Source organism: Peromyscus maniculatus, chromosome 13 (assembly GCF_049852395.1).
Source record: "Peromyscus maniculatus bairdii isolate BWxNUB_F1_BW_parent chromosome 13, HU_Pman_BW_mat_3.1, whole genome shotgun sequence".
Lineage (NCBI taxonomy): Eukaryota > Metazoa > Chordata > Mammalia > Rodentia > Cricetidae > Peromyscus > Peromyscus maniculatus.
Window position 1 is genome coordinate 13330956 of NC_134864.1, and position 9182 is coordinate 13340137.

At 38.7% G+C, this 9182-nt stretch overlaps 1 pseudogene; it reads left to right on the forward strand.

The window, feature by feature from the left end:
* Positions 1 to 4962: 4962 nt before the first annotated feature.
* On the forward strand, positions 4963 to 5083 carry LOC121822171 (U2 spliceosomal RNA; annotated as a pseudogene).
* Positions 5084 to 9182: the final 4099 nt, after the last annotated feature.

Genomic DNA, 9182 nt, shown 5'->3' on the forward strand with positions numbered 1-9182 from the left:
ACTGAAAAAAATCATTTTGAGTGAGGTAACACAAACATAAAAAAGAAAAATATTCCATTCTTTCTTTCATCAGTGGATGCTAGCTTTGAGTCTTCGCTACTTGTGTTTTATTTGGAATACCCATAGAGGTCAGGAAATTATGAAAGGGCCATATAGGAGACTTTCAAGGAGAGAGAAAACAGTAGTACAAAATGTTAAAAGGTAATAATTCAATAGAAAGAGTTAAATTAGCGTAGAATAGGGGATGGCAGAGTAGAGGATGAATTTGGGGAACACATAGCACTGAAGATCTTTCAAAAATTATATGGAAACCTACTACTGTAGGAACTTCCTAATATAATTATATTTAAAATGTAGTCACCAAATAAGAAGGTGACAAGGTCTCAACTAGTCACCACAGGTTGACAAATAAAAAGTCAAGGATTAGTAATTTATTTTGGAGGTGTTTGCTTGTGATGTCCTATAGACCTTGAAACATTACAGGGTGTAGCTAATGCTCTTGACTCCCCTCCAATATTTGATAATAAGACCATGTTGCTGAGGGCATAACATGAAAGTCATAGAACATGGAGAAATCAACCTAATATTGACCTGGAAGCTTCATCCCTACTGGTCAGATTTTGTGGGTCTGCGTGATTCTATATGGGCCACCAGAGGCAAATATTAATTATCAGTCATACCCAGTTGGGATCCTTGAAAAATACAATTATGGTTAGCTTGGCAAAACCATGCTCACCCCTGTAATAGTGTTGCCAACATCATGGGATAGCCAACTATTTTCTGCTTGGATTTAAGCTCTCTACCACACAAGATGAAACACATACTTGGCACCATTATCAGGCCAATAACCTATGACTAGACAGGTTGTAGGGTCTAAGGAAGAATCTAGTATTATTGTTCTGCATTTGTAGCTAGAGTTTTCCTTCCTTGCCCAAAGTCAGGACAAATCTTTTTCACCTGCCAGTCCCACAACCGCTCAGACCCAACCAAGTAAACACAGAGACTTATATTGCTTACAAACTGTATGGCCATGACAGGCTTCTTGCTAACTGTTCTTATAGCTTAAATTAATCCATTTCCACAAATCTATACCTTGCCACGTGGCTCGTGGCTTACCGGCATCTTTTCATGCCTCTTGTCAGGGTGGCGGCTGGCAGTGACAGTATTAAACTGACTCCTAATGACTTTTCTTTATAATGGATTAATCAATCTTTCCCTGCAAACCAGAGAAGCTTTAGTTTGCAGTAGATGGAAGTTAACACAAACATCCACAGCTTGCCTAAGGCATAGAGAATAAGAAACTCTGGAATGCTCCACCCAAAACAGAACATATATTCACACCTCTTCCTCTCAAGGCTTTGGGATCATTACAGAAGCAGGGTTAGGAAGAGTCTGAACTTGAGGGTGACTACAAATAAACTATCTTCTGGACACAGCAGGGCAACTGCACAAATGAACTATCAACAGCTGTAAAAGCATAGACTAATCCTTTACATGTTCAAGCCAGACCAATCCCAGCATGTATGGGGGAGGTGGGCGTAAAGTCTGATCCCCAGTGGAGGAGATGTTGGGTGGCCCTCCTTCTTTCAGGGAGGGTTAGTTTTCTAAGAGTGTGTCTCCAGATAAGTAAACCATGCTATAGTAGAAGTCCATACATGCAAGAATGTTTGGGCATCACAAATTACTCTTGAAATTTTTCTTTTTAAATAAAGGACATAAAGATGTGTGGATGGGAATAAGCTGGTGGGTCTAGGAAGAGTTGATGGAAGAAGGTTAAGTATGATCAAAACACATTCTGCAAAATTCTGTAATAACATAAAAAATATTTAGCTTTAAAAGAGCATCAAGATATTCATAAATAAGTATCAAAAGCCTGCAAGACACCTTCCCAAATCTAGAATCACACAGATTCTGAAACTACCATTCACTGACCTCTGATTGCTCTAACATAGCTGTTCATTTAATGGAATTTTGCTTCAGCATCTTTAACTTTATAATGCCATACCCTACTTTCATCCATTCTACTATTAAAGTTGTATAAAATCCATGTGAAGATATCTATTTTAGCACAGTCAAAACATTGCTATACCTTTCAACTGTGTCTCGAGTCACATTTTTCTAATATGTTCTTTTATCTCGTAGGTGCCTGAATATATTCTTGTATTTATTAACCTAATCCCTTTCCCTAGGGCTAGGGTTGTTAAATCATCACACACAGCTTACTCTTCACCTTTACAAACTGTTCTGTGGCATAAAGAATTTTAGGGTTTTTACTTTCTAGACTGTGTTTAAATAATAGAGGATGGCCTTTTCTCAGATGTAGATTAAGAGATTGCATTTGGAGAACATCCCTACTTATTTTCAGGAAGGCAGACAATAAGATTTGGAGGAAGCCACAGACACTTTGAATGACTAACTAGTTTTCCCTGCATCTCCTTAAATGAGAAGGTAGTGCCTGTTTCTAAGAAATATATGCCTAAAACATATAAAATGTTAAAACAAAGTTTTAAAACTTTGATTGAGAGATTTTGTCTCCCAAAGTTTTAAAAATTGTGGGTGACATCCCAGTGGGTAAAAGCACTTATTACTTAAGCATGAGGATCAGAATTTGAAAAAATCTGCAGCACCCATGACAAAGCTGGTGACATCTGCCAGGAGACTATCACTCTCACATTGTTCAGAAGAGAGACGAGAGGATCACTGGGCCTTACTAGCCAGCAGCCTAATTCCATGTTCAGTGAGAGATTGTGTCTTAATAAGGAAGAGAGTGGTAGAGCAGATAGTAATGGAGGGGGAAATCAGATATCCTCCTCTGCCCTCTCTATACACGCACATAGGTGTACACACCTACACTTGGGCATAGGTAACACACACATAGTCATATACACACCAAAAACTTAATTAGAAAAAATTTATTGGCTGAACAGAAAGATAATTGTGGATACTATCTTATGATATAATATTGTCTTGGGTTTCAATGGTTGTGTTGATAAACATTTTTATTGCTTTGTATCTCTGAGGCTTTTGTGACCTTCAATTTCTTCTGTTATTGCATACTTGCTTACTAATCCATCCGATCTTCCTGACATGTCAATAAAACGGATAATAATAGATAATTTGAAAACAAATAGGGTAGTGTCACACAGTTATTTTCATCAAACATTCTGGTTACATATTAAAACTATCAAACTTCTATAATAAAGGCTAAAATATTCATTATGACAATCATTCCTACTTTATGTATATGTTAAACACATGGAAAGCTGTACTTATACTGTGTTTATATCTATCACAATGATCAGGTTTACATCTATGTATAAAAATTTTCAAATGTATGTTGGTATTAAGGTAATAAATTGCAACCTAAACTTTCTATTTTCTCACCAAAAAAAATCCAGAAACTGTTGCAGCATAACATATGTTAAGAACAGGGTGGTTAAGGTCAGCTATCTAGGATGCTTTTTCAGATTCTGCAATAAGCAGTAATTTATGAAAGCTTACTGATTATACCTACTATGAGTCTCCTCAAGTATACAGTGGAGGATTTTCTTAAATCATTTTAATTTGTTTTCCCTTGTGTGTGTGAGCTATAACATCTAACTTTCAAAACCAATTTATATGCAAGGCCATTCACCTTAAAAACACTATCTCAAGAACATTATTATAGAGTCACTGATACTCAACAATTTGGGTCTATACACTAGACTCAAAAATTCTATTTGTTCTGCATGAATATATTACCACTTGATAGTCTTGTGCTTTTGATTGAATACGGTAAAAACATGTGTAATTATATACATATATCCTTGGGGCTTAATACTATTTATATATCCCCATGGTTCAGTGTGGGTTTTTTTTTTTTTTTTTTTGGCAATGGAACCTATGATACCCAAACTTTAAATTAGTAGAGAAAATAGTATTTATCAACACTGAATTGTGTTATTCTGCTAATACTATCTCAGTTGCAAAAATGTCATATCATCTTGGCATTCTAAATGAGATATAATAGCTTTCACTGAAATTTGGCCTTGAGTAAATGACTTAGAAAAATGTGTGAAAATATGGAATGCTCAATCTAATATAATCATGAATTTCCCTATGTCTATTCAGCTGCACAGGCCTTGGGAAAATGTAAAGTGACACCAGCTGGACTGTGCTCAGAGCCATGAAAACTCCTTTCCCCAGAACACTTTGATGTTATTCATCCTCTTTGTGCTTGTTTGTAGGTGGCCTAGTTTTTAAGTAACACAATAATGGACTTTGAGAAACACACAGAATTTTAATAGACTGTGTTCTCTCCCTCTTCCCCTGGTTTTCTGCACACTACAACATACCCTTAAAGAACATCTTTAAATACTAAATAAGTAAACACTGGTTATTCTGTAGGTAGTGCCAGGTGACAGACCTGTCCCACTAAACCCCACTCCATGCTTGGCACATACTGTCCCCCAGTCTCTGGCACTTGTTACCCTCTTTCTTTCCCCTGACAGAAACTGAGGAAAACATTTCTTTTCCTTTTAAACTAGATGTACCATTTAAAGCTTGCTTAACAGCATTGTTCTTCTGCACATCATTATAGGACTTTGGATTTTCCATTACACATGGTAATATTGGAAAAAAGGGTTTTAAAATCTTAAAGGTAAAATAACTGGAAGGTACATAAGGATTAATACTAATAAGTTGTTGCTTTGATCTTTCAAATATTTTCCTATCAGTCCCATTGGCTTTCCAATTCATTAACATTGCTATTATTTTAGAAACACAGAATCCTTTTATGTAAATATGACATTAAAGTTTTCTGTCACCAAGAGATGCCATGTTTTATTTCATTAAAGTGAATATATTTATGTAAGATGAAGCTTATTAATAAAAGATGTTAAGGATGTTTTTTAGAATAATAGTGTGATAGAAGAAAGTACATCTAGGTTCTTATAGTCAACATACTTCAATAATCTAAAATGAATCGCTTCTCAGCCTTTTGGCTAAGATCAAGTGTAATAATCTAAAATGAGCAAATATTCCCTTACGGCAAACGCAGTGCGTTAAGTTTTTAAAATTAAATTGTTTTTTTCCTATACCCCACAAAACCTTGTTCAAAAGTATTTAGCAAAAACTTATTCTAGTACTTTATGTTATCCAATTCATCCTTGTTGAATAGAACACATACAACCTGGTCCCCTTTTGTCAATTTGACACAAACTGGAGTCATCAGGGAAGAGGGAACCTCAACTGAGGAGTGGCCTCCATCAAACTGGCCTGTGTGAATGTCCTTGGAGCATCTTCTTGATTGATGATGATGTTGGGGTGGAGTGGTGGTGACACCCCAGGCATGTGGCCCTGAGTTGTAAAGAACAACAAATCAAACAAGACATGGGAACCAAACCAGTAGACAATGTTTCTCTATACTACCTGCCTCAGTTCTCTCTAGGTTCCTGTCATGAATTCCCTTCCCGGCTTCCCTCATGAGGGAAGATCAGCTATAAAGCTAAAATAAACCTACTCATTACAAAGTTGCTTTTGGTCATGACCATTAATCCCAGCAACAAAAACAAACTAAGACATCATGACATAAAAAGTGAAGAACTTTACATACATTTAAAATGTTTGGGCCTTAAATACACCTCACTTAGAGAGATTTCCAATTATGAATTTGTAGCATTTCAAACAATGCAAATGAAAGTGATTATTTTCTACTATATTGAAAGAAAGGAAGTTGTAAACATATGTGCCCTGTCATGCAGAACACGGGAGGGATATAATTTTCAGATTCTTTCAATTATGTCTTCCCAAGACTAATTAAGGAAGTCTGCAGCCTTGGTTAGAAAAGAAAGTGGTGTCTCAAAAGATATTTATGAGTCTGGAAATGATTTAGTACAGGAAATCTTTACATTTTTATTTACTTAGAAATTTTTAAGTAAATATTTTTATTTAAAAGTTTTAGTACAAAAATTGTCCTCAAAATAAGGGCCACATTTAAGCATTTTTCTATAGATGGAAATGGAAGGCATACACATTTTTTTGTTTCTACAGAACAAATGGGAAGAAATGTAGATGTTTTAACAGAGCACACTTAGAGTATCATCATTTCAATGCACAGGTGTATCTTAACTGGCTCCTCAGCTGAAGATTTTCCCTAGGATGCATTCAAACATTATTTTCATCCTTGGAAAGAATGCACTTTCAGCTATGACTGAGGGCCCTGGATCTGTCCCAGCCACCCTATTTCCAGGTCTTTATCACACAATCTTCTTTAGAGGAGTTCACAGCATCGTATTTATTTATTCAAGGCTGTATCATAGAGGGAACAAGACTGTAATCAAAAACGAAGATTATGGAGCATAATGATAAGGAGATAAAGTAGAATAAGAAGAAGAACATCATCCTCACGGGTTGGAGGGAGATTACACACCACACGGGTTTCAGAAAGGGAATCACTGGGATGACTTGGGCTTGACCACCATTGAAGTTAGAAAAACCATATATCTACAGATCAAAAGTTAATAAATCAGTAACTACAGATAGTGTAGACAAAAGAAATTGCCAGCTAAAATAGCTGTGTTGAGACCACTGCGGTGGTTCAGAGGGTAAAAGCAATTGCCTCCACTCGTGATGACTTGAGTTCAATCCCCAGAACTCACACAGTGTAAGGAGAGAATCGACACCTGCAAGCTGTTCGCTGACCTCCCCATATGTCCTGAGACATGCGTGTCCACATACACATGCAATAAATAAATGTAAAAAAAAAAATGTATATGTCTCATTGTGATCAGTTAGTTAGCTGTTATGTTTGCGTGGATAGAAACAATGGCAGGGAAGAGGAAGTTCTTCAAGCGCTAACACTTGGCAGCTTTTGTGTTCCTTGGCACTGGATAGAGTCTGGCAGCAGATAAGCCCATCAGCAGGCTGCCACTATTACCCAGGGCTAGGAAACCAAGATCATTAACCCTACCTCCTAAAACTCTTGTGTGTGCCTCGAACGCTGGGATTCTTCAGCCCTTGACAGCAGCTTGTGGTGCAGGTTGCTATTGCCACTGTCACGGCTGTCACTGCTCATGAAACACATACCAGAGCTTCCTCTCGCGGTCTCTGCTTGTGTCACTGCCAGCTGCTGCTCTCCTCTTCTGAAGGTGTCAGTGTTGCCCGATAGTCGTCTGTATTTGCAGCTCAGCTGGCTGACTTATCCACTCTGGCTCTGGCACCTGTCAAGGCAACGTGGTTCCCACAGCGATGCTTTCACGGCTTGTCAATCCATGGACTTTCTTTAGGAACTCCACCCCCACAGACAGTAGTCCTGCCTCTGCTACAGCTGGCAACGCAGCCAAGCTGCTCTATATCCCCCCCCCGTAGCTTGGTTCTCCAGCTGTTCCACAATTGCTGCTACCGTTGCCCTCATGGCTCTGTCGTCAACTTTGCTGCTGCTGCTGCTGCTCTGCTGGGTGAGCAGAGCTTCTTTCTTCACACTGCTAACCGAGGTCACTCACCAAATACAAGCAAGGAAAACCACGAGGGGGGCGGGAGCCTTGCGTTGGGCTGAACGTTGAAAGTCTAGGGTGGCCTGCCACACAGGAATTTCTTCTGCTGGCTCGCCCATGAGCCACATTGCTCATCTGTGCAGCCGGAGAAGGGGAGTTTGTACCAATCACAGCGAACCTTACACTCAAAGCAAAGTTTCTGTTTGCACTAAACACAGCCTGGTCTGGCTTGTGGAGCAGTTAGTTCCCTTGCAGCTCCAGGAGCACACTTGTTCCAGCTGGGGTAGAAAAGACTTCAGAGTCACCTTAGAGGTCCCTGAGGCTTTCCATAGCAAAGCATCTGATGTAAATGGTCCTTTGAGATAGTTACTTAAGGCTGAGTTTCAGCCTCAGGAGCTGCAGTTGCCCTCTTCAATTGTGATGTACATTCCTCAAATCAGCTGTCAAAATGCCCAAAGCAGTCCAGTTAGCTGCCTTTTTAACAGTCCTTCTGTTCAAGGCATTCCTGGGTAGAGAAAGCAAGCAAGAACAAAACCAATAGTTGTCAATTAGGAAGCCAGATCACAGCATTAATCCAGTTTTTTTTTTCATTCCCAAGCAGATAAACATCAGAAGATACACATATAATTAGCACTTGTATTATTATCAGTTTTAACAAAGTTTAACACTACTTTTAGTAATTTTTGCTCTTATTAGCCCAACATCTCGGGGAGAGACGAATCTTCATCTATTTCAATATGGTATAACTACACTTGGTCTATATCCTTTTTTTTAAATGATGCTGTAAATGTCAGTGAAATAGTCACACATGGGAATATTAGTTTCTTTTCCTACTGCTGTGATAAAATGCCTTAAGAAAGTACCTTAATGGAGGTGAGTCAGGTCTTATCTTGACTCACTGTTCCAGAGTACAGTCCAATCGTGGCTTGCAAGTCCTGGTGTCAGGAGCCTGAAGTAGCTTGCCCCACCGATGCAAAGTCTGGAGGCAGAGAGCATTGCTGGGACCCCAGCCACTGAATATAGCCTTCCCATTTCAAATGAGTCTTCCCAGCTCTGTTAACTTATCAAGATAATCTGTCATAGATGTGCCCAGACTTTCTCCTATGTGGTGATAGTTTCTGTCAAGTTGATGTTCAATATTAACCCTCACAATGACTCACAAGCTATGTTGTTTTGTGTAGGACCTGACTTTGTCTCTACATGATAGAGTGTTAGGAGGGGCATGCTTCAGAGTTCTATGTTGTGGTAGACTGGTGGATTAGCTGACATTTACTCATTCATATTGTTATGTCCCATGGTTAGCTCCATATTCCCTCAACGTAGTGCTTGGGTATTTGACTTCCCTCTGACCAGTGGGTAATTTAGCAAACATGCTATGAACAGACATGTGAGTGATAATTAATAATTTGGGATTAATGGAGCTGGAGACATGGCTCAACAGTTAAGAGCACTGGCTGTTCTTACAGAGGACCTGTGTTCAATTCCCATCACTCACATGGTTGACAGTTCAAGTTCCAGGGACTCTGACGTCCTCTTCTGGCTTCCATGGGCACTGTACTCATAGGGTGCACAGACTTACATGCAGGCAAAGCACTCATACACAGAAAATGAAACTAAAACTAAAGAAAAGAATCAGGACTTGTTTCTCTTATTCTTGAAATATATTACCACCATGAGAACAAGTGAATGAGAGGTCTTTAACATGCTTTG